Below are 25519 nucleotides of genomic sequence, written 5' to 3' on the forward strand. Positions count from 1 at the left end.
TATCTATACAGTACTAAGGCTTTTGCTGGCATACATACCTATGTGATTTTTTTTCATACTGCTAATCACTATAGCTATGCTGGCAAAGCTTTCTGGTGTAGACCAGGCCGTAATGTAATTAATAATAGCACTTATCTCGGTAATTTGGGGATGCCCCAATAGTAAAATCTGCAGTAGAAATAGGTTTGTGGCATCGCTGATGCAGACACTCATGTAGTGGACCTTGGCTCTGCAGACTGTTAGGTTTATCAAAGCTTAATTTCAATTACCATGTCAGTTTTTCATGTTTATTGTTTTGCTTGCATGCTTTTATCCCACGGCCACTGAAATGGAAGACCTAGTATGCTGGTCATTCCTTGTTGGAATGAACATCATATTGCTAACATCCGATGGCAGAAATTAGAAACCTATGTGATTGCTGAGACTATTAAAATTAGGCAATAAGCGTAGTGTGTGCAGCACTTTCAGTTCAGCTCAGTACTGACTTGCAACATGTCTTGCTTATTCCAGTCTTAAGCATGGTTCATCTACAGTGAAAACATGAAGTTGATTTTCGAATATAGATGTTGATTTTATATATAATTGCACATATAAACACATATGTTCAGAGCTGTTCAAATCCATGGATATCTGCTTTTATATATGCATCTGGGGATGTGGATGCAGAAATCAGTGGCTCATTTTGCAAATACAAATTTTGTAGGTGGAACTGTGCAAATACGTAGACTTAAATCCATGGGTATCCACAACTGTGGATGTGGATGCAGATATACACAGATTTTTTGTGCAGAGGCAGATGCGGATATCAGTTTTTGTATCCATGCAGGGCTCTACATATGTTATGTGAACGTGGTTCAGTATCATATATTGTGCTTTTGAATGTCTCATCAATACTCTGCCCACTAATTTCTCCCTGCTAGAATTACTAGCATTCTGAATCCATGCAACTTTCAATAAATGCAATTTAAAGAAAATCACCTGTCATTAGATATTTCCTTCTTCATCCCAATGTTGCAATTATCCTAGAATTTCACTGGTTCAAGGTTCTTTCTGAGATGGGCCAGGGCACCTCTGTGGCAGAGGTGAGGAGTGTTCTAGCCCCCCTGCTTGCCTCCTTTAATTGATTAACAGGTTAAACAATATGGCTGTGTCTACACTGGGCCACTTATTCCGGAAAATCAGCCGCTTTTCTGGAATAAGCTGCGAGCTGTCTACACTGGCCCTTGAATTTCCGGAAAAGCAACGATGCTCTACTGTACAAAATCAGCTGCTATTCCGGAAAAACTATTCTGCTCCCGCTCGGGCATAAGTCCTTATTCCGGAACACTGTTCTGGAAAAGGGCCAGTGTAGACAGCCCAGTAGTCTTTTCTGGAAAAAAGCCCCGATCGCGAAAATGGCGATCGCGGCTCTTTTCCGGAAAAGCGCGTCTACATTGGCCACAGACGCTTTTCTGGAAAAAGGGCTTTTCCGGAAAAGCAGCCTGCCAATGTAGACGCTCCTTTTCCAGAAAAACTGAAAACGGAATAGTATTCCTTTTTAAGCATTTCCGGAAATTCTTGCCAGGGTAGACACAGCCTATGTGTAACAGGTTAGCCAGTTTAGTGGGATTTTACATCCCAATTTTAAACTGCATCTGCTACCTCTTTGTTTTATATTATTTCCAGTGTGTGTGGTAATGGAAACTCCTCTTTACCAGTGGGTGTAACTATCTGGATTGGTGTTAATGAGCCAGTCTTCACTAAAGAAGACAGAGCGAGAAAGAGAAAAGCAAACACAAAAATGTCCTTGTCAGCTTTAAGTATAAGGTTGCCAACTTTCTAATTGCACAAAACCGAACACTTTTGTCCCGGTGTCTTTTTAAATTACATTTGTTAAATGACAGTAAATGTTGAGATTCAAAAAGTTAAAGGTTTGTATGCTGTTTAAACACAAATTGTCAATTTCACATTTCAACATATACAAAGTAAATATCTTAAACCAGTGAGGGGCAACTGAGGCTAGTGAGTGGGCCACCTAAGTGGCTGTCCTTCAACTCAGTGGACTGCAAGATTATCATAACCAAGACAGTCTCCTGGAATAGGGTAGTTTTGCTAACTGCATTTGTGTACCTAGAATTTGCAGGGTGTGCTGATTGAACTGGGGCAGCTCTTTGATTACAATGTAGAGTGCAATCCGCACGCAACTAACTTCATGTGCCCTTGCTTTAAAGTGCATCTCATTACTGTCAAACCAGTAGTAAAAAAATTTCATGGATGAAAACCAACATTTTTCTTACTTCTTTTGTCTGTGAACTTTGGTGATTGTTGATAGATATATGTGTTTGTTGGTTTATGTGTATAGGCTGAAATTGATGCGATCTGACATTTACCAATAAAACTTTAAGCCTTCCAAGCTTAGTGATGAAGTACTGGAGCATTGTGATGAGTAGAGATCCACAGATTCCAAAGTCAGAAGGAGACCACCATGATTATCTCATCTGATCTTTTTTATAACAGAGGCCATAAACTTTTTCTAAATAATTCCTAGAGCATATTTTTTAGAAAAACCTCCTTGTCTTTATTTTAAAATTGCGAGTGATGGAGAATTCACCATAATCACTGGTCAGTTGTTTCACTGGGTAATTACTACATGGTTGAAACATTTGCACTGTATTTCTGTTTGAATTTGTATTCAACTTCCAGTTATGCTCTACTCTGTGCATTGAATATGATCCTTTATTCTAGTGGTCGGCAGAAAGTGGTGCGTGGGCTGGATGTGGTTTGCCAGGGTTAGCCCTGGTCGGCCGAAAGACACTTTGTTTACCTGAGAATCCACAGGTACAGCTGCTCATAGCTCCTAGTGGCTGCGGTTCACTGTTTCCAGCCAATGGGAGCTGGGGCAAGTGGCATGGGCTGGGCAGTTCTCATTGGCTGGTAATGGTGAACCGTGGCCAACAGGAGCTGAAAGCGGCCATACATGAGGACTCTCAGGTAAATAAAGCATTCGGCAGCCTGCTAGGAGCTAACACTGACAAACCATGTCCATCCCACAGACTGCTTATTGCCTGTCACTGATTTATTCATAATGTTTTAGAACGTTTACACTACATTCTTTTTCATCTTCCTTTGCAGAGCTGCTTTTTTTTTTTTTTTTTTTTACAAGTTGCTGATCTTTTCCACCAAATTTTCTTGCCTGTTGGAATTTCTCTGTGACCCTGGGGAATATATTGCAGAGGTGCCTGCCATTCAGTCCTGTGTTCTGCACCCATCAGCAGGTAAGGTACTGCCATTGCAACACCTGCCACACACTGTTAAAATGCTTCCACTTCTCAAACATCCCTGCAGAGGGCTCAACTTCAATGAAATGAAGAGCTGACTCCTTTTAACTTCTGTATTGCATAGTGTCCCATAGCAACTCCACATTGTACTGTCTGCCACTGAAGAATTAGTGCATAACATGGCAGTATCTTGTGATGTTTAAAGTCAGCTCATGTCGATATGTATCTGTCTAGCCGTCTAGCAATAAAAAAAATGGCACCAGTAACCTTCCAATTGTGAATCCATTTGCAGCTGGATTAGAGTTAAGTCTGTGAAAAAGCAACATAAGTGAGTGTTTGAAGCCTGGCACTTTAGAGTTGGGGGGCTCTGCATAAATTCAGTTCATAGTCTGAGAACCCCCATAACATTGAGCTGGAGAGGGAGGTACTTGTAGACCATAAAGCCAATTTTAAACTGGATTAAAGATTTCAGACACTGTTTACCAATACATGATTCATTCATGTGTATTGCTATAAATTGAGTCCAAGGGATTAATATTTGGGATTATGGTTTTCAGGAAGTAAGATGTTTTTTGGGTTTCTTGGAATATTTTCTAGAAAATGCCAATCATCGTGGGTGTGGGCGGTGAAAGAGAGAGGAGGGAAGAGAGAGTGTGTATGTGAGTGTATGACAGAGATATTATGGTTCCTTACTAATCCTTTTCAGTGTGTTGTTTCTTTTAACAGTGATACCATGTATAGTTATGCTGATTTTTTTTTCTAGAACAAAAGCTTTCCAGTAACAGCTTTCAAATGATTTTTCTTCCCAAATCATCCCTTTTCTCACCCTTAAGTAGACCTTAAAGGAAGTTCATCCCACTGATTTGACTGAACTTCATCAGCAAAGCTCAGGATCTGCATTTTGCAATGGCTTCATTTTAAAAAAAATAATGTGGGTGACTCCCCTGATGGGTCTCATTGTAAAAATATTTAAACATTTTCTTGCAATACATAACCCCATATATGATGCTTTATTCTGAATTTATAGCAAGGAATAACTGCTGGGATATTCCTGGTGACATTTTTCACCCAAGTGTGTATTCACTCCCTATGCTCATAAATTCCAATGAGGAGGATTAGATTTCCCCATATATATGTGACTGTGTCTCACATAGGGCTGCTCATGAGCAAAGATGCTACTCAACATCAGGATGGCAAATTGCACCTTGTATTGGTATGATCAATTAAGTAATTTTTGGCAGATTATGCCTGTGTGTGTTCCAAGTGGAAGACTGCTCACACCCTTGTGCATGCCCTATGAGAACTAAGCACAGTCACAGTCCCTGCACTCAGGAGAAAATTAGGAAGGTCCACATTGTGACTGAATCTTATGTAGCGGGAGCACTCAAAAAACCTTCCCATCTTGTGAACCCAACATTATAGTCATAATCCTTGTGTGCTCCAGACTGAAGGACTGCTTCTGGTTAGTGTGCACAGCAGTACTGGCCACACTGGGGGTACGTCTAGACTACATGCCTCTGTCGCCAGAGGCATGTAGATTAGGCTACCCGACAGAGTAAAATGAAGCGGCGATTTAAATAATCGCCGCTTCATTTAAATTTACATGGCTGCCGCTTTGAGCCGACAAACAGCTGATCAGCTGTTTGTCGGCTCAGCGCGATAGTCTGGACGCTCCCCTGCCGACATCAAAGGGAGCTGTCGACAACCCAGGTATGCCTCCTGGGATGAGGCATATCTGGGTTGTCGACAGCTCCCTTTGATGTCGGCAGGGGAGCGTCCAGACTATTGCGCTGAGCCGACAAACAGCTGATCAGCTGTTTGTCGGCTCAAAGCGGCAGCCATGTAAATTTAAATGAAGCGGCGATTATTTAAATCGCCGCTTCATTTTACTCTGTCGGGTAGCCTAAACTACATGCCTCTGGCAACAGAGGCATGTAGTCTAGACGTACCCTGGGTGAAGGCAGAGTGATGCCTCCACTAGGGATATGAACGAGCAGTCAACTAGATGACTACTCTCATTGGAGGCAGTAAGTGGGAGGGAAGCAAGAGCCGCTGCTGGGGGGGAGCCAGCTTAAAATGTCACACTGGTAGGGTCATGCTGGAGGGGTCACGTTGTCATGTGTGGCCCCTCGCAGTTTCCAGAAGTACCAGAACATCCAATATTCTGGGGATGCATGAATGGCCACCCTAATATAAACCTGGTATCTGTGCCAATTAGCTTACATTTTAAGGTCCTGACCCTTACAAAGATTTATGGATGTGCTTCACTTTAAGCAAGCAGGCAATCCCATTTCCCTCAAAGGGCTATTTCATGCTTAAGATCATGCATGTACACAGGTCTTTGTAGGATAGGGACCTGTGGACGAGCCACGGGGTGCGATCACCCCCTTCCGGCCGGCCAGGGGAGCTCAGCGGACCCCCTCGTCCGATTGTTGGCCCCCGGGTGGGATTCCTGACTCTGGGGCCGGTAGGTTGGGTGCGATCACCCCCTCTCAGGTGAGCGGGGGGGATTCAGCAGACCCGCTGTCTGTCCTTCAACTCAGTTAGTGGGTCCCAGGCCCAGAGTTTGGCCCCTCTGGAGTAGGGGCTAGCCCCGTCGGCTTTAGTCTGATAGGCCTGCTGAAGCGTGAGAGCGTTTGCGTGTCCCCTGGTGGGGATTGTGGATAGAAGGGGGGAGGGGGACCCGGTCCCACCCTCTCCACCGGGTCCCAGCCGGGGGCCCTAAGTGCAGGGGGCCCGCATTGCCCCTGCATGCCAGACGGGGTTGCGTTCCCTAAATGCGTCCGTCCACGGGCGCCACAAGGACCCCACCCCGGGCTGCTTCCTCCCCCCATGGGCCCTTGGGGTCCGATTTCTGGCCCCTCCTTGCCTACCGGGGTTCTGATGCTCGGTGCCTGTGGCGCTCCTCAGTCGCTCCTCCTGGGGCTCCGCTCTCCTGCGCCGAGTCCCTGCCAGATTGTACCCTCCTCGGGTGGCATGAGTTCCCCCGCTCGGTTTCGGCCTCCAGGCTGGCCGTCCACTGCCTGCGGGGGCTGTCCCAGGATGCCCTGGGGTGGGGGCGGGCCATCTGCCGGCCTCAGGGAGAGGTCCGGTCCGTCCTCGGCCCAGCCCTTCACTGCCTGCGGCGGAGGAGGTTGCCCCCTTTCCTGCTGCCAGCGGGCCCTTTTGAACTGGCCTGCTGGTTGTGATGTGGCCTGAGAACGCCCCTCCTCATCCCCCTGTGACAAGGCAGCTTCCCTCGCCGCGTTCCAGCCATCACTCACGGCCCCGGCCCCTCCCGGCACTGCCGGGGCCCACGGTTTCCCTGCCGCACATGCGTGGGCTCAGGTTCTGGTCCCACCGCCCTTCTCCGGCGGCATTGGGGTGCTGCGATGCTCCGCCCGCGGCCCCGCTCTCCTCCCTCCTCCCCGGGTGGTTTGGCGTGCGTGCCATTGGCGGCCCGTCACAGGACCTAATTAGAAACAGGACTTTTTGTTCTATCACAATAAAAGAAGGATGAACGTAACGGTAATAAAATCCGATCATCCAACTGTGCACTATGTTAGCTTGGTTTATATGGATAACACAGTTGGATGAGAGACATAATTTCATCTCTTATTATGTAATAGCTTTAAAATTCCATGTTAAACCCTAGCTCCTTGTGCTCCCTTAATATTGCTCCCTGCTCAGTAAAAGTTACCCTGCATTTACTGCCTCTTCTTATTTTATTATTTGTTTTTCTCCCTCCTATATAGATGATACCCAACCAGCCCTCTTCTAGGAAATTGAGTGATGCAACCCACACAGTGTTCCTTGCTGGGGGGCTCCAGGGCCATATGCCTCCAGTGCCCTAAATCTGCACTATGGGTGATGGTCAGGAAAATTCAGCTAGCCACTCTCTCATAACCCTTTTGTGCTGCTGGCAAATCACTGCTGCTGAACCTCTTGAAATAGCTACGAAAGTATCTGCCTACTTGAAATACCAGTTTAACCTGTTAATGAAAAAACACCTCAAAGACAAAACAGTGCTCAACTAAGGTTGGAACAGTTGCATCAGAAAATGATGTGAAACATTAACGGTGTGCATGCCACATCAAGGAAAGATACAGTATTGTGGTCATGCTCAACTGAGCATAACAGCAAGCACATCACGCCCACAGGATCTGTTCCTGAACTCAGTGTTTGTTCAGCTTGCAAAAGGGAAGCAAAACTTGAGACGCTGGAATTGAACACAATAATTTTTAACTGTCTCTGTTCAAAACAGGTGTGATGGGTTGGATCACAGAGAACCCCTTTGAGACTGTCACTTGATGGGCTGATCATAGCACTGAGCCTGCCTGCCTGCCTGCCCTTTGCTGCTGCGGCACCTCATCACCCTGTTCGGTTGAGCCAAAACCTCTGATTCTCTCCCCCCACTCACGGCACAGAGTTGGGGTAACAACCCCCTAGCATAGTAACACCTCAGTCCTGGGAAGGCTCAGTCACAGGGACTTGACACAGCATGTTGATGCACAGCCCCAGTGGGATCAAAAACCCAGATAATTCCATCTTACTCTGTATAAAAGTTTTACACAGACCAAGCTCATAAAGTTCGTTCCTTTTATCAGTGAAAAGAGATATGCAAAGCTCTTGTTCCCTGCGTGCTCCCTCCTCCCCCAGGGTAACAATTATTTACACTTGATTTAGTAATAAACAAAAGTTATTTTATTAAATATAAAAAGTAGGATTTAAGTGGCTGCAAGAGATAACAGATCAAAGTAAGTTACTAAGCTAAAATAAAACAAAACATGCCAGCTAAGCCTGAGAGAAGTTGTAACAAATTAATAATTTCTCACCCTAGTTTTATCTGAGGTGAAGTCTTTTCAGGCTTGAGCTGTTCTTTCTCACCTGGATCCAACAGTTCATTTCCATCCCTGTTGTTAGAGTTCTTTTGTTTCCATGTCCTTTCATGAATTCTCTGTGGTGGGGAGCAATCTGTGAAGCCTGCTGAAGATAATCATGGTTTGCCTCTTGTTCCTTATATGGAATTTTCCCAGGGTGGGATGTCTTTGTTCCATGCACCCCATCCCTGAGGAAAAGGATAACATTCAAGATGGATTCCAGTACCAAGTGGCATGATCCTGTCATTGGAGAACCAACCATAGTTTAGGTTTACAGAAAAACAAGATTATTTACAGATCACTATAAAATATCAATATAGTTGTGGCTACATAGGCCACGGCACAGGTTAGCCATGTAAGTATAATCTCATTCAGCCCACTGTACTGAAGTGGCTAGCCTGCCCATGTAGTGATCGCTACATTGTTGCTCTTGGCACACTAGCAAAATCAAAGGTAGGATAGGTATGTCTACCCAAATCTGAAATTTATCCTGGCTTGAGAGTAGATGTACAGTAAACCTTCGCCTTTCATGATGGATATGGGAACACCTCCACTGCGAATGGCGAAATTCATAAATATTGGGAGTTGCGGCTCCTGGCCCCTGTGGTGTACTCCCTGCGACTCCTGAACTCGCTCCAGGGACCTGGAGCAGCAGGGAACTCACTACAGCTGCCAAGAGCTCTGGTGAACACCATGGCACCTGGCAGCTGTACTGAGTAAGCTGCGGGGAACTCTTGGCAGCCACAGGGTACTTGCCACTGCTCCCTCCCCAAGGCCAGGACAGAAGACCTGCAAATACATGGAACCATGAACAGCAATTCTGTGAATTGTGAGGGTCTCCAGTACCCATTAGGTGCTGTGTAACCAACAGGAATGGGCAGATAAAAAGTGTTCTTCAGCATCACTCAGTTTGTCTCAACTTACTATATTAATTTCTTCTCGAATACTTAATACAAGGCCAGGGGAGAAAAGTAGTGTGATTTCCACATTTTTCTCCAAACCAGACCTGTATAAGCAAGTTTTATAGGGCTAGGGACTACAAATAGAGGACAAAGGGGGTAAATAATTTGCTCAGAGTCAAAAAATAAGCCACTACTAGTGCCATCCCCAAACCTTTGAAAAACATATTGGGACTCAAGAAGTCATGAGATTGTTTTGAATTTTTTTTTAAAAATGGGTTATTTTAATTGGTGTTCTCGTTTCTGATCTTTTAAGACACACTTTTTCCAGCTTTTCTTTATAACTGTGAGAGCTAGAAACACATTTTTTAGTAAAAAGTAAGATTCTCAGATACGTATAGGATTCCAGGAGCTGGAGCTTTGAGTATAATGCCAAATATTGTTAGACTCACGATGGAAGCATAAGAGTTGGGGAGACTGAGTCAGTGATAGATTTGGGACCATTACCCAGGAATCCTGTCTTTCTTTTCCTCTAATCTAATCACTAGACCCGTGGTGTCCAACATGCTAGCCACTAGACACGTGACTGTTTGGCCGGTTGAGTGTGACTAGTTTGCTATAGCAATAGCCACAATAATGGCTACTGCTTCAGAGCTGGTTGGACACCACAGCACTAGACAATACTTTCTGAAAATTTAGCATTTTGTAAAACATAACATTGGGGGGGGGAGTCCGTTCATAATTTGAAAAAACTAAGATTTTTCAAAAGCTGCTAGTGATTTTGGATGTCTCCATTCTTAGACGCCTTCCTTCTAGCACCTTCAAGTGGCCTATGGCGCACCCAACTTTTAAAAATTAAGGCCACTTTCAGTTCTTTAAACTTACACACCCAAAAATTGAGTCAGTCAAAATTCCTAACCAGTTTGACAATGTTTTAAATTGCTAAAATGTTTGAAATGGGAAGTTTTTTGTTAAAAGTATGTGGTGGGAAAAGGGTGTTGTTATAGTAAAATAAAGCTTTCAGCTTGGCAGATGTGGAATAAGATTGGTGGTTTAATTTGTATTTGTATTTCACATTCAAATGGCATGTTAATTTCTTGTACTAAATAAAATAAAGAGAATCAAACAGAGAAGCATGAATCAAAAGTTTGGATCTGAATTTTGGGAAAGGGCACAGTCGAAATCTACATTTGAAATCATACAGCTGAATTCTACAAGTGGCCTCTTAGCTTTAAAACAGACTGAGGGTGCCACCGTCTACACTGCACCCTTAGCTCGAAATAAGATATGCAATTTGTGCTATGCAAATTGCGTATCTTATTTCGACTCTTTTTTGAAATAGGCTATTTCAAAATTTGGCGCATCTACACAATGCCGAATTTAGAAATTTTACATTTATTTCACTTTATAAATTGTCCCTTTTCCACCCTCGTAATCTCTTCAAGGTGTACTGCTCATTGTGTTGCCTATATACAGAAGCTGCAGAATGTGGAGAAGTGACTATTTTACAGGAATGGAAACATTTTTACCAGCTGTACTGATCAGTCTGATGAAACAGGTTTCTTAAAGGCTGCTGCAAGCTATAGTTTCTTACAGTTTCCTAATCACCTGTTTGTATGTTTACAGTCAGCCATAATTACAGTTCTGGGTCCTTAGAATCCCATGTGTCTGAGAGGAATGTAACAAACTTAGCATAATTCAATAGAATTTATTTTGCAAGTAATATCTCCAGCTAAACAGTAAGAATTTTATGGCCGCAGAACTTTTTAAATCTAATTCAGAAATGGATTGCGCCCATGTGAAATAAATATGTGCTGAGCCAAACCACTGCACAGAACTAAAATCTAACCAAAATATGACCTAAGGTTTGGAAAAATGTGGTTGCCTCCCTTTTTCTTTTATTCCGTTTTACTCCCCATCCCCTTTTCCTTTTCCTCTTTTCTTAGTCTAGAAACAGAGAAAGCAAAATATGAGAGAGGATGATGATTAGATATGACTGCCCTAGATGAAATCAGGAAGAACTGAAAAAATCTTTCCAGAATTCTGACCTCCTGTGAATTGCAGTATGAAAGATGAATTCTGGCAGTCCCTACTCAAGTTGATTTCAGTGGAAATTTGACTAAATAAGGATCACAGAACTGAGACAATATTCAGATAAGCTGTGGGAACTTATTAGACAAGGATTTCTGAGCCTTTTGATGTTTGGCATCACTAGTCTGAAGCTTGTTGCAGCTTTAAGAAATTGGCTGATTCATCTAGCAAACTGTTTGAAGTGGCCATGGCTGAAGGAGCTTAAGAAAAGCAAAATTTAAGAATAATACACATCTTCTCCCTCTCCTTCCCCTCCCCCGAATTGATGTCATATTATGAAGAATTTGGACAATGAAATGAAAGGAGGTTTGACGAATATATCATAGACACTTCCTGCTAAGTGATATTTAAAGCATCTCCTAAAAGGAGGTGGCGCACCTAGCTTGTGAATGTTGATTTTGAATTATTGGGGTGCTTGCATGGGGTTAGAGTGCAAGTGCTATCTGCCTTAGTGGAGGCTAACATGAAGCTACATGACCTCAAAAGTACAGCATCAAATGGATGGTGATTCAGACATTTTCTGTTCTTCTTCCATTCCTCTCCTGCTCTCCGGGGCCAGAAGTTACTTCACTCCCCTTTATGGAACATCTTACGTCTCCCTATTCATCTGGCCAGCTATTCTTGCGGAGCAGTAAGGAAGTGGGGCTGAGCCCATATTCCATGCACTCCCTACCTGTTTCGTGCTGAGCAACAAGAAAGTAGCCTCCAGAGTCACAAGCAGAGCAGAGGCATATGGGGCACTTCCTAAAGACAGAATTCCTTTGGTACCCACACATAGGGAGCATTTGAAACGTTAGCCACTTGCTCCACTAGAAGGAACAGTTTTGCTTGGACTCTGCAGCCTTCTCTTACCCACACCATTAGGTCATTTTGAGTGTGTCTAGACTACAGAGTTTTGTCGACAAAAGTGGACTTTTGTCGACAAAACTATACCTGCGTCTACACTACCGCTGAGTTCTGTCGACATAACGTCGACAGAACTCAGCAGTTTTGTCGACGCTGGTAAACCTCATTTTACGAGGCATAACGTCTTCTGTCGACAGAGTTCTGTCGACAGAAGGTGTTATTGCATGTAAGGTTGTGTCTAGACTACAGGGTTTTGTCGACAAAGAAGCTTGCTTTGTCGACAGAACTGAATGTAGTCTAGATGCTCTTTGTCGACAGAAGCTTTGTCGACAGTATCTGTCGACAAAGCTTCTGTCGACAAAACCCTGTAGTCTAGACGTACCCTTTGACTGAATAGGCTGTCTTTTTAGGAGCCATCAGTGGCTTTTAGCTTGGTTCTTTAACTTTCAATTGAAATTTTAAAACACAATAATAAAGGTTATTATTAAAAAGCAAATAAAAGACCCATTGCACAGACATCCAACTGGCAGAGGGATCACTGCTCAAGGAAGATGCCAGGTGAATTATACTTGGATGAAAGGTTCAGCTGGTTCACATTCTGTAAAGAAGAAAAAGGGAGAGAATATCTCTTCCAGAAGGAAAAGGACTACATGGGCCAGGAAAGAAGTACTATTTTAAAACTTTTAACTAGATTTTTTTGAATAGCGAGAAGCCAAATAAAAAGTTGAAAACTCATTTGAAAAAAAGGCACTTGGAGTTGTCTTTTTAAATTACTTGTTTTATAAGAATAACTAAAACTTCTTAAAGTTCTTTTAACAAAAATTCCTGCTTTAATTGTCAGGGGCTGCAATCCTGCATCTTACTTGTGTGGCTTTTTTATGACTGCACACCCTGTCATATGGGTGTATGAAATAGCATAGTAGTGGTGCCCAGTAGCACTGCAGTAGGTAAAGATCTGCTTGCTTCTCCTTCCTAAATTTTCCTATCCGGCGTTTAATCATGTTTGTCATTTATTACAGCCACTTCAGATATCATCAGGCTGAAACTTGGTACTCAGTCCAGTTGCATTTTTAAAGATGTAAACTAATTCAAATTGGTATGTCTGGTTTTGCATTAGAGATTTCTCAGGATCATTCTTCTCACCTCACTCCCAAGTGACTAAAATATATCAGCTTGAAAATGTAAAGGTTACTTAAATGTGGTTCCAAAGTACTTGACAGTGTCTGTAAAGACAGAAAAGCTAAGTATGTTTAACAAATAAAGAGCCAGATTCTGAGCCTCCTGCTCATGGTGAGGAGTACTTTCCTCCTTAAGTATGTCCAGTGCTTTTTTTGTACCGTCACAAAAAAAGCACTTAGTATGCCGAACTGATTTCAGTGGGACTGCTCAGGAATATGCTATTCAGGGTGAATAAGGGTATTGGAATCTGGCTTTTACCAGTAATTTAAGAGCATAAACTGGGTCAGACCAAAGGTCCGTCTAGCCCAGCATCCTGTCTACCAACAGTGGCCAATACCAGGAGCCCCAGAGGGAATGAACAGAACGGATAATCATCAAGTGATCCCTTGCCTGTCACCCATTCCCAGTTTTTGACACAGGCTAAGGACACAATTCCTTCCCATCCTGGCTAATGACCGTTGATGGATCTATGTTCCATGAATTTATTTAGTTCTTTTTTGAATCCTGTTAAAGTCCTGGTCTTCACAACATCCTCTGGCAAGGAGTTCTACAGGTTGACTCTGCATTGTGTGAAGAAATATGTCCTTTTTTGTTTTAAACCTGCTGCCTGTTAATTTCATTTGCTGACCCTTAGTTCTTGTGTTATGGGAACAAGTAAATAATTTCTCTATATTTACTTTCTCCACGCCAGTCATGGTTTTATAGACCACTAGCATAGAGGCACTTTGTTGTCTCTTTTCCAAACTGAAAAGTCCCTGTCTTATTAATCTCCCCTTGTACAGCAGCCCTTATAAGTTTTGTTCCCTCTTTCTGAAATTTTTTTGAGATAAGATGACCACATGTGCATATAGTATTCAAGATGTGGGCGTACCATAAATTTATATAGAGGCAATAAGATAGTCTTTGTCTTATTCTCTGTCCCTTTCCTAATGATTCCTAACATTGTTCGCTTGTTTTGCTGCTGCTTGACATTGAACTTCAAAGTGGGAGAGAGATCATGATTTTGAGGAGAAATTTCCCATTCCCAGGATCCGTGGGCGTCTCCATGATTTGTTGTCCCCCATCTTGGGATGGAAGAAAAGGGTTAGTGTCGTGGTTATGTTAATTTTATACATAGCCCAGTCATTCTTTAAGTGAGAGGAAGATACTCTGCTCGACTGAACAATCTAGGTTAAGCTTTAGCTGGGAAATCCCATGGAATTTTCTTCACTTCCCCCCCCCCAAGCTTCCACACTTGGATTTCTCTATGTGAGGGAAAGCTCTGATGTCTGCAGGACTGGGACTTATGGAAATGCTGGGTTTTTCTTTTTCTTCTTCTTCTCTTCATCCTCTATCATCATCATCATCGTCTACCCTGATGTTGACACTGGCTTCTACTCTGAATGACAACTCATTAGGCATGATACCGACCACATATGCATTGTATTATAAGAACATAAGAACAGCCATACTGGGTCAGACCAAAGGTCCATCTAGCCCAGTAGCCTGTCTGCCAACAGTGGCCAGCACCAGGTGCCCCAGAGAGGGTGGACCGAAGATAATGATCAAGCGATTTGTCTCCTGCCATCCCTCTCCAGCCTCTGACAGAGGCCAGGGACACCATTTCTATCCCTTGGCTAATAGCCTTTTATGGGCCTAACCTCCATGAAATTATCTAGCTTCTCTTTAAACTCTGTTATTGTCCTAGCCTTCACAGCCTCCTCTGGCAAGGAGTTCCACAGGTTGATTACACGCTGTGTGAAGAAGAATTTTCTTTTATTAGTTTTAAACCTGCTACCCATTAATTTCATTTGGTGTCCTCTAGTTCTTCTATTATGGGAACTAATAAATAACTTTTCTTTATCCGCCCTCTCCACACCACTCATGATTTTATATACCCCTCAGTCTTCTCTTTTCTAAACTGAAAAGTCCCAGTCGCTTTAACCTCTCTTCATATGGGACCCGTTCCAAACCCCTAATCATTTTAGTTGCCTTTTTCTGAACCCTCTCCAAGACCAAAATATCTTTTTTGAGGTGAGGAGACCACATCTGTACACAGTATTCAAGATGTGGGCGTACCATAGTTTTATACAGGGGCAGTAAGATATTCTGTGTCTTATTTTCTATCCCTTTCTTAATAATTCCTAGCATCCTATTTGCCTTTTTGACCACCGCTGGACACCGTGTGGAAGTTTTCAGAGACCTATCCACGATAACTCCAAGATCTCTTTCCTGATTTGTCATAGCCAAATTAGCCCCCATCATACTGTACGTATAGTTGGGGTTATTTTTTCTAATGTAACTTACCTTTACACTTATCCACATTAAATTTCATTTGCCATTGTGTTGCCCAATCACTCAGTTTGGTGAGATCTTCTTGGAGTCCCTCACAGTCTGCTTCTGTCTTGACTATCCTAAACAGTTTGGTATCATCCGCAAACTTTACTACCTCACTGCTTACCCCTTTTTCCCGATCTTTATGAATAAGTTGAATAGGATTGGTCCCAGGACTGACCAATGGGGGACACCACTAGTTACCCCTCTCCATTATGAAAATTTACCATTTATTCCTACCCTTTGTTTCCTGTCTTTTAACCAGTTCTCAATCCAAGAAAGGACCTTCCCTCTTATCCCATGGTCATGTAATTTACACAAGAGCCTTTGGTGAGGGACTTTGTCAAAGTCTTTCTGAAAATCTAAGTATACTATATCTGCTGGATCCCCCTTGTCTGCATGTTTGTTAACCCCTTCAAAGAACTCTAATAGATTAGTAAGACATGATTTCCCTTTACAGAAACCATGTTGACTTTTGTCCAACAAATTATGTTCTTCTACGTGCCTCACAATTTTATTCTATCTGCTACTATGACATGTGATTGGAACTTGAAGCTGGGCTGATGGGAAGGAGGGATGAGATAGTTGTGTAAATTGACAAATATAGCCAAAAGGAGCTGTTAAGAATTCTCACAAACCTTGCTGTGTAGTTTCCTAAATTTCTAGCATTTATCTAGTCCACTCTAGGATGCTACAGAAAATGGGACCTGCTAATGTTGTGACATCAGGGAGAAAGGAAAGATTAAGATACATGTAGAAGTTGAAAATCAGTTGTGTGGTCACTGCCTTTCTTACTCTTGCTATTTCGAGACCAGTATTTTGTTCTGTAGTTATGTGCATGGTAAGAATGTATGTATATCATGTGCATGGTAAGAATCCTTCTTATTAAATGGTTGTGCAAGGTCATCACTTCAAAATGTGGCATACCACATCCTACATTGCAGGAGCTTCAAAATCTCACCACATTGCTTGTGGCTGCCATTTTGGAGTTGCTCTCTTCAAGAGGAAAGGCTTCTATGTCAAGTTTTAAAAGTTTGGTTTCATTTATAAAAGAGGGTTCAATAGAAGCTGTACTTTCTTCATAGTCCAGTTCTTCATGCTGTCTGAGCTCAAAGATAGCTTTGCTTTTGAAAAAAAATGGATCTTTTCAAAGCCGAAGGGAATGAAATACCTTCTGAAGAGCCAATCCAGATTGATGGCCAGGCTTTCGTAGCTCTTGCAGTACTCTGTACTTTGTTCCAGAAAGTTAAAGTACTTATAAGAAAAAAGCACAATGGGACCCAGGAAGAGAAGCTTGAAGTATCCTTCATACTTTGATGCAAGGCTTCCCCCCCCCCCCCCAAAAAAAAATTCTCGCACTTCATTAGTTAAGTCTGTGCTGACCTTCTTGAATTTCTCATGGGGGTTGGCAGTAATCTTAAGGCAGTGCTTGTGTTTTCAGTAACTCACACATGAACATGTTAACGGTAGAGCTCGGCAGTTGTGTTGTTAACAGCTGCAGTGTATTGGAAACTCAGCTTTTTACCAAAGTGGGCTCTTTATCTTGGTGCCCTTCCAAGACAATCAGAGCCTTCTTGGAAGACCTTGAATTGGAACTGTGTGGATGTAAGAAAGGCGGTGCAGCATAACACACAGCTCTGGCCTCCTTGGAATCATAGATTTGGAAGGCACTGTACCATGTATAACTGATGAAGATAGCACAGTGATGGCTGAACTGCTACGTCAAGGTCATAGTGTTCAGAGATACTATTAATATCATGCAGGGTAAGCAATTTATGAGAGAATTCATTCAGCAGTTGACAAACATCATAAACATGAGTTGCTTTTAAAGATTATTTTTCTACTATACCATGAATTTGTAAAAAAAAGATAAAAACAGTTTCAATGATGCAGTTATTTATTGAATGAAATTTTGAAATGTCAATTTATTATGTATCACATTATATTCCATTATGTAACAAAGCCCTATGCTTGGATGGACATTGATATCATCACCCTATTTACAGTGAGTTGTAGTACAGTGGTGTTGGGTGAGTCCGTAGCACTGAGACCTTGAATTGCTGCTGCCCAGAGGTGTTGTTACTGATAAAGAACAGACCCTGTTGGTTACTAAAGTGAAGAGTGATGAGGAAACTCATAAATGATATGGATAATGCAGACTAAGCCACTGATCTTCACTGTCTCATAAAACATTCCAACATGTTCATTCCAATTACAGCTCTCACTTTAATTGCTAAACCCTACAACAGGGGTAGGCAATAAGAAGCCATGTGCTGGATACAGTTCACCGCTGGCATGATACCAGACACCTTATTTATCTGGGCATCTGCAGTATGGGCTCTGACAGCTTCTGTGGGCTACAATTTACTGTCTTACATATTTTGAAATAGAGTGAAAGTATACAGTAATTTTCTTTTTAAAAAGGATGCTTGAAATAATAAAAGTAATACAAATACTATTTTGCATGGTTCTTAATATTATTATTTGAGATCTCAAAGCACATGACAAACATTTACTTATTTAATTTACCTTGATATCCCCATGTGGGAGTGGAGGCACAAACTACCCTCCATAGGGTAGTTGTAAAGGTTTAAGATGTTACTCTCCCATGCAGAACTGTGAACTAAGAACATGGATCCCACAGCTATGCAGAGCCCTACTAAGATGATTTCAAAGGTACCCAGTAGAGAGGTTCTGCTGGGCAGATGGAATACGGGATCAGCTGGCCTATGAAGCAGGTATATATTCTCATCTTTCTCAGTCTGTAAAATCTGAGGCAGAAAGATTGAGAATCCAAAGCCATAGAGAGGGTCTAGAGCTGGAATAGGAATTGGGAAGCCTTGTCTTTTTTAGTCTTCAGCTCTGACTACTGTGTTAGCTCACAGCTCCCTGCTTTAGTGTTCATAAAGTCTGTTCATTTGTGTGCATACAAGCATTTGGGGTTTTTTTAAAGTTCTTATATACAGAACCTTTGCTGTTACTTGGTAGTAGGGTTACAAGATGATTTCAAAAAAATACCAGACACGCTTGATCTCAGATGGGGATAGAAGGGGCTGGCCAGGAGGGGAGTGGGGCTGGCCAGGAGGAGGTCAGGGGGAGCGGGGCAGGCCAGGGGAGATCGTGGGTGGGGGGAGGAATGGCCGGCAGGAAGCAGGGTTGGCCGGGACGGGGTTGGGGGGAGCGGGTCTGGCTGGGGGGGGAACCGGCCGGTGGGGAGCAGGGCTGATTGTGGGGAGCGGTGCTGGACTGGCTTGGCTGGGAAGGGATCGGGGAGAGCGGGGCTGGCCGGGGGGGAAACCAGCTGGCGGGGAGAAGGGCTGGTCGGCAGGAGGTCGGGGGGAGCGGGGCTGGCCTCGCCGGCAGGGGGTTGGAGGGAGCGAGGCTGGCTGGTGGGGAGCAGGGCTGACACAGGTGCACGCAGATCCCAGGATGCTGCCCATCCCATGCATGATCCTGGCGGGGTGCACGGGCGAGTCTGGCCCCGGGGATTCCATCCCGCCCCAGGCCCACCCTCACCCCCTCCCTCTCTCTCCTCTCTACTGTGTAGCTGCATACTGCCTGGCTGGTAGACACGCTCACGCAGTGTGAGCATGTCTACCAGCAAGGCAGTATTCAACTACATACTGATACTCATGATAATAATAAAACTTATTTAATTAGAAAATACTGGACATTTATATTTCCAGTATTTTCTCAATTTGTTTCCCGGACAGAAAGCTCAAATACCGGACTGTCTGGTTCAAATACCGGACACCTGGCAACCCTGCTTCGTAGTGTTCCAAGACGTCTTCTCACAGACATGAACATTGAGCCAGATCCTCCTGTGGGGAAACTGACATGTTCCATTGGAAGTCAGTGGATCTGTGTGGACTTGGCCTAACTGCAGAACAAGTCTAATATTTCTGATGAGTGGCTGCAGTTATAAAATTTACTGCAAAATGGCAGCATGATCCAGATGGTGCCCTTTAACTGAGATTTAGGGAGGAGGCTCTTCACAGGCTTGTTTCCTTCTGCTTGGCTGGAAGAGGGAAGTCACCTGTGTAGCAAAGTCTCACCCCCACCCACACCTTGACTATCCCTCCACAAAAGCTCCTACAAAGAGCTCCATGGAGTTTTGGGAATGAAGCTGAGGTTAGGAAATGATGAATCAGAGGACAGGCTTTTCCTGTAGAACTTTATTACTACCCTAGGACCAGCTATAGTAAATGACAGCAGAAACTGCTCTAGTGAGCTGACTTTATTTCCAGATTCTTTATCATTGATTGGTTGCAAATTTAATTTCATTTTATATTTCCTTTACTCTCAACTATTCTTTTTTTTCCCCCTACCAACAAGGAATCATTAAGGAGAGATTTTCTCAAAATAATTGATGCGTTCAGTGCTTCTCCTCATCTCTCTTCCTTCCATTACCCTCTTCTTTTTACCAAGAGGAGCTTTCTTCCCATCAAGTGCTAACTGTTGGTGGAACAAAACAAACTGTGCCTTTAAGAAGTGTGCTTTTTAAAAAGAGTAATTCTTCGTCTTTGGCATGTGTTGAGACATGTTTTCAGTTCGGCTGTGTGGTTTATAAGATCTAAAAATGCGTTTGGTGGAGTTTTTAACTATTTATTTAAAGAGTCGGAGTTCACTTATCTGTTCTTTAGTTGGACTCAAAAGAATAATCAGCATTTCTAAGGCAATTCTACCCACAACTCTTCTGAAAAGTGGGGGAAATGAAATTAGTATTTTTATTAATTAAAAAGATATTGTAGTCTAGTGCTAATATTCAATTTAAAAGACTATGCTCTAATAAAATAAAACTGACATAGCAAATTCTGTTCTGAAATGTTTCCATACATATATAGATATCACTGCTGTGTTATGTTGTCAGTGTGGTGGCTTGCATGGAACTGAGGGGGAAATTTGGCCCATAATAATCACAGTTGCTAAGATGCATTATTTCTTCTGATATTTGGAGTGTTTATAAAAGCCCCAACTCCTGGAGTATTGTAATATGAAAAACTTTCTTTCTTTCTTTCTTTCTTTCTTTCTTTTTCTCCTCCTCTCCTCCCCCCCCCCCCCCTGCCCTCCCCCCCCCCCCCTCCTTTTGGTAGTTCAGAGAAGCTAAAAATGTGACCAAACTGTGCTCAAAACCCAGAAAGACAAATAAAAACAACCCAGTATTTATTACTGAGAGTAAATTTCTTTATTTTTGGGGATGGGTGGGGGCTGCCTCAAGATTGTTTAATCCTTGGAACTGGCAATGCTATAATAATTAAAATACAGCATTCAATCACAAATTAACATACTTGACAAATAGATGCATGTTAGGGTTGCACTTAAGGGTTTTATTTATCTATTTATTATTTATTTTATTTTAAAAACTGCAATTCTACACAGGGCCCTGGCATTGGACTGCAGCAACTGTGCACACCATATAGGGCCATGGTGTCCAACATGCTAGCCCCTAGCCACATGTGTCTATTTGGCTGATTGAGTGTGGTTAGTTTGCTTTAGCAATGGCAGAACTGGTTGGACACTATGGATATAGGGGCTTCTAGACAGTGGATTGCTGTATCGATTGATCTACCGGTGGTTGATTTAACATGTCTGCTCAGATGAGACAAATTGACTATGTCGGTAGCCTATTTTATGTGCCTCTGTCAGCAGAGGCATGTAGTCTAGACGTACCCTAGGAGAGTGGCCTCAAGGGTTCTGTTCCTACTTTGCTGCCATCTTTCTGTGTAGCACTGGTCACTTCACTTAATCATTGGATCAAAGTCCCATGTGAATTAAAAAGAGATGATAATATTTAATCTTGCTTCACAGTTGTATGCTAGGGTTGAGTTAATTAATGTCTGCAAAGTACTTCAGAGGCTTGGAGCTTTTAAGTGCCAAGTGTTGCTATCTGTATTTAAGATGCATTGATTATTCACTGTGGAGCCATGGCAACACCCCTCCCTTTCCTGTGTCACTAGTTGGTTTTGGTGATCTCATCCCTACTCCTGTGCAATACTTAAGCATTTGGAAAGTCTGTTATTTTCCTGCTATTTAGTCGGAAGTGAGTGGTATGTAGGGGCTGCTCTTTTAGGAAGATGGTGCAGAGCAATAGCAGCACTCCAATGCATTTATATCTCAAAGGCTACATGTGCACGTAGAGCAGTGTGTAGGCTGTTCAGATACTGCATGCCCAGCTAGCATGTGTATGAATAGTGTGTAGACGGTGAGGCACAGCTCAGACAAGTCAAGCCTTCTACACATGTGAGGCCCGGCCCAAAGCACCAGTGTGGCTCTCTCCGAGGCAGACAGTGCCTGTCATGTCTATACTGCTATGTTTAGCAGTGTCATGTCTGCTGCCGGAGTCTTTCCACACGGCAGATAAAGCATCCAGCAGTGAGGAAAGGCTCTGACCAGAGAGAGACAGTGGGAAAAGGCACTAGCACCTTGCTGAGCCTTTGCCCACTGCCTCCCTGCTGCCAAAGTGTTCCCTACTTCTGGACCCTTTCCCTGCAGCTAGAGCCTTGCAAGGTATGTGCATCGTGCCTGTAGTCTACCCACCACTGTAAGAGTAGATGCAGCCAGAGTCAGGGAGCACTGTAGCTCTTCCTCTCTCCCCTAACTCTGCCTTCTTTCCTCTCTGCTCCTTACCCCAGACAGCACTATACTCTCCCTAGCATGCAGCATAATGGCCTAGAAGACAGTGGTTAAGAGTATAGGATTAGGAGTTAGAACTCTGGGGTTCTATTCCCAACTCTGCTTTGGCTCACTGTGTGATCTAGGCCATTCTCCTGTGCCCTTCATTGTAAAGGATAAATGGGCATAATAAATGTTCCTTAATTCCCAGTGGCTTTCAGGCTGAATTAGGACTTGTGGACATAGGGCTGGCACCTCCTGAGAAGTAAGCTAGGAGGCTAATTTTTAAGCACAATAGCTACTCTGTGCCTCGGTTAATGCTTAGAAAGCGATTAAGCTCTGTGAGAGAAAAGTGCCATGTAAGTGCTAAATACCTTTCTGTTCTTATGAATGTGTGTAGGTAGTCTTCATTGAAAGCAAAGTAGCTTATCTGAAAATCAACATTTGGTCAGGTGGAGGCATAGATTGCATGTTAGTGGCATAGGAGGAAGGAGGAGTGTAAATAAAACCTGCCCACTTCTACTCAACAGAAAAAACTGTCCTGGAAGTGGAAATGATTCTTATCCCTTGTGGTTTATGTGAAAGACAGACTTTGGATTTAGTATTCAGATGCAGAGGCCATTCATTGAGACTGAGAGGTAGAAGTTAGTGCAGTTCGGTTATTGATGTGGAATTTGCAGTTACGGAACGAGAGAGCTTTTTTCCTTCTGTTAGCGTGTATCCAGGGGTTAGTTAGTATATCTGAAGTGAAGCCCCGTACTGCCTTTAGCAGCAGCACTTCCTATATGCAGTTGAAAACCTATCACAAACACTGAGATTACTCAAGTAAGCATGTGGAGCATTCAAAGGAAAAAGATGAAGAGCAATTAAAAGGAGAGTTTAAAAATTATCTTTGCATCAAGAGAATTGCTAATAGCTATTCTACAAGCACAGCCAATGTGCATGTTGTAAGCTTTTCCTGTGTAGTCAAGAAAGGAGAAAGAACTAACATTCCAAGAAAGATTTAATCCACATTGTGTAAAACCTCTCTAGTTCACAGTGATTGAGAAACAGTAAATGTTTGTCTTCAAAGGAGAGTAGAAACTGAAAGAAGGCAGAATTATACTGTCACAGATTAACCAGGTTATCAGCTAGTCATTTCATTAAAAAGAGTAATGAAATGCTTAGCTGAACGACCTCCCCAGAAAACTCCTCATTACAAATTACCTAGTTTCTCCCTTTGTTCATCCAGATAAATTTCAATGTTCATCCTCTCTGAACAAACAGGGCTCTACTGTATGTGTTTTAGTTCAGTGATTTGTATGCTGTAGAAGTCACCTCATTGCTTAGAATACTGTGATATGTTGTGTTTGTTTTCTTTTCGCTGCCTTATATATAGTGGACTGTTTGTTTTTGTTTGAGGGGTTTAAACATCTGGAACAGAGTAGAAATAACCACGTCTTTGTACAAAAGTAGATTAGATTTAGAACTGTAGTCATAAAAATGATTTTTTTCTGTTTCATACATTATGATACCCATCTCCCCTATGCCAGGTTGTTGGGGCGGGAAGGGCAGCCAATAGAAAATTAAACCAAGTCTTTGCTTGAGAACTAATATTAGCCCAAAATAAAATATTATTCCCCTGTGATCTGTTCAGTGTCTTATTCTCCTCTCCCTCCCCTGCCAGTACGCAAAGAGCTCAGCTCAGTTTTGGGCAGGGGTGGGGAATAAATACATGAATCCAGATTTTGACAATACTTACAAATGACTGATTCATATAAGGCATCTGTGAATTTCAAAATCAGTTTTCACTCCTCTGACGCATTAATTTGTTATTAAAGACATACATACATATACTTAGGCATGGCAGAATTTAAAGGATTTTATCAATGTTTATTTTAAGCATTTTTTTCTGTTGTTTACAGGTGTAGGAAATTATGGGGGGCTTGCCAAGGAATAATTATTTAATGGAAGTAGATATTGAGATTCAAAAAATTAAAATTTGTAACCATTAAAACACAGATGGCTGTGTCTGCACTGGCCACTTATTCTGGAAAATCAGCCGGTTTTCTGCAATAACTTGCCAGCTGTCTACACTGGCCCCTTGAATTTCTGGAAAAGCACTGACGATCTACTGTAAAATCATCAGTGCTTTTCCGGAAAAACTATGCTGCTCCCGTTCGGGCAAAAGTCCTTTTTCCGGAAAACTGTTCCAGAAAAGGGCCAGTGTAGACAGCACAGATTTCTTTTCCGCAAAAAAGCCCCGATCGCGAAAATGACGATTAGGGCTTTTTTGCGGAAAAGCACGTCTACATTGGCACAGATGCTTTTCCGGAAAAAGTGCTTTCCAGAAAAGCATCCTGCCAATGTAGACGCGCTTTTTCCGGAAATACTTATAACGGAAAACTGTTCCGTTTTAAGCATTTCCGGAAAAGGGTGCCAGTGTAGACGTAGCCAGATTGTCACATCACATATCAAAATATATGATGTAAATATCCTTAAACCAAACTCTAATAAGTTTCAAGTAGCATTTTTCTTACTCCATACATTTTTATTATAATCAATAGAAATATGTTTCTATCCGTTTGCATGTGTACGATGAAATCGATGTTTTCTGACACTTGCTAATAAAATTGAATCCTTCCAAGGCTACATATGCTCAACATGTATTCACAGATCTAATCTGTTTGACATTTATATACAAGAAAAACAAATGAGACAAATAATTATTAGGGATGTAGAAGTACATGATTAATCTGGGCTCATTGGTTAACCTTCATAGTTACATGCTGGCTGCCGGTATGTGCGGGGAGCTTGCTTAAAAGTTGGCTCTCGGGGAGGTGCCCTCCTCATTGCTGTCTCTGTATCAGTGCGGGAAAGGGGGACAAGGCTGGTGGGAGCTGGCTCTTCTCATGCCTGGTTTCTGGGGAGTCAAATGTCCCCCTCCCTCTCATATAACTGAATTTCAGTGGTTACATGTTTACTTAGTTAATCACATTTTAACATCCCTAATAATTATAAATGTTCTGTGCAATTTTATCCCACAAGAAAGTTTTATTCATGTTCTGAATAGTATCATATCCTGCAAGAAGTCCTTTTCGTTTAAATTGGGCTGTTTGCAGAGTAATCTGTTACTTACATGAAAATGGCCCCAAGAGTTGTCTAATGCTCACCTGATGCATGTCTAACCTTTTTTAGGAAATTGGTTACAAACATAGGTCAGTGCTTATATTAAAAATACCTCGTGATATGAAACAAAATCTTGGTGCAATATCAAGTCATACATTGGCTAGACTCTTCCACCAACGAATAATTTTTACTAATATTGCAGCATCAGAGAGAGCAGGACGTTCTTCTCTTTGAAGTTAACAAGATAACTGAGCTGCGGCTTTTGTTGAGCCTAGATATGCCGGGGATAGTGAAGCTGTTATTTCAGTTTAAAAAAATTTAAAAATCCCAAATAGTTAACCTTCTTATTCACTCT

At 42.5% G+C, this 25519-nt stretch overlaps 1 protein-coding gene across 4 annotated transcripts in view; it reads left to right on the top strand.

The window, feature by feature from the left end:
* Positions 1–25519, top strand: part of PRR5 (proline rich 5) — a 117011-nt gene that overhangs the window by 30259 nt on the left and 61233 nt on the right. For 3 of the 4 annotated variants that reach the window (XM_089770203.1, XM_089770197.1, XM_089770200.1), the window contains exon 2: positions 3112–3254. The exons of the other annotated variant lie outside the window; for it this stretch is intronic. The gene's annotated coding sequence lies outside the window, so the exon portion shown is untranslated. The remainder of the gene's footprint in view (positions 1–3111; positions 3255–25519) is intronic. 4 annotated transcript variants of the gene reach the window in all.

The sequence above is a fragment of the Pelodiscus sinensis genome, chromosome 1, assembly GCF_052426305.1.
Source record: "Pelodiscus sinensis isolate ZL-2025 chromosome 1, ASM5242630v1, whole genome shotgun sequence".
NCBI lineage: Eukaryota > Metazoa > Chordata > Testudines > Trionychidae > Pelodiscus > Pelodiscus sinensis.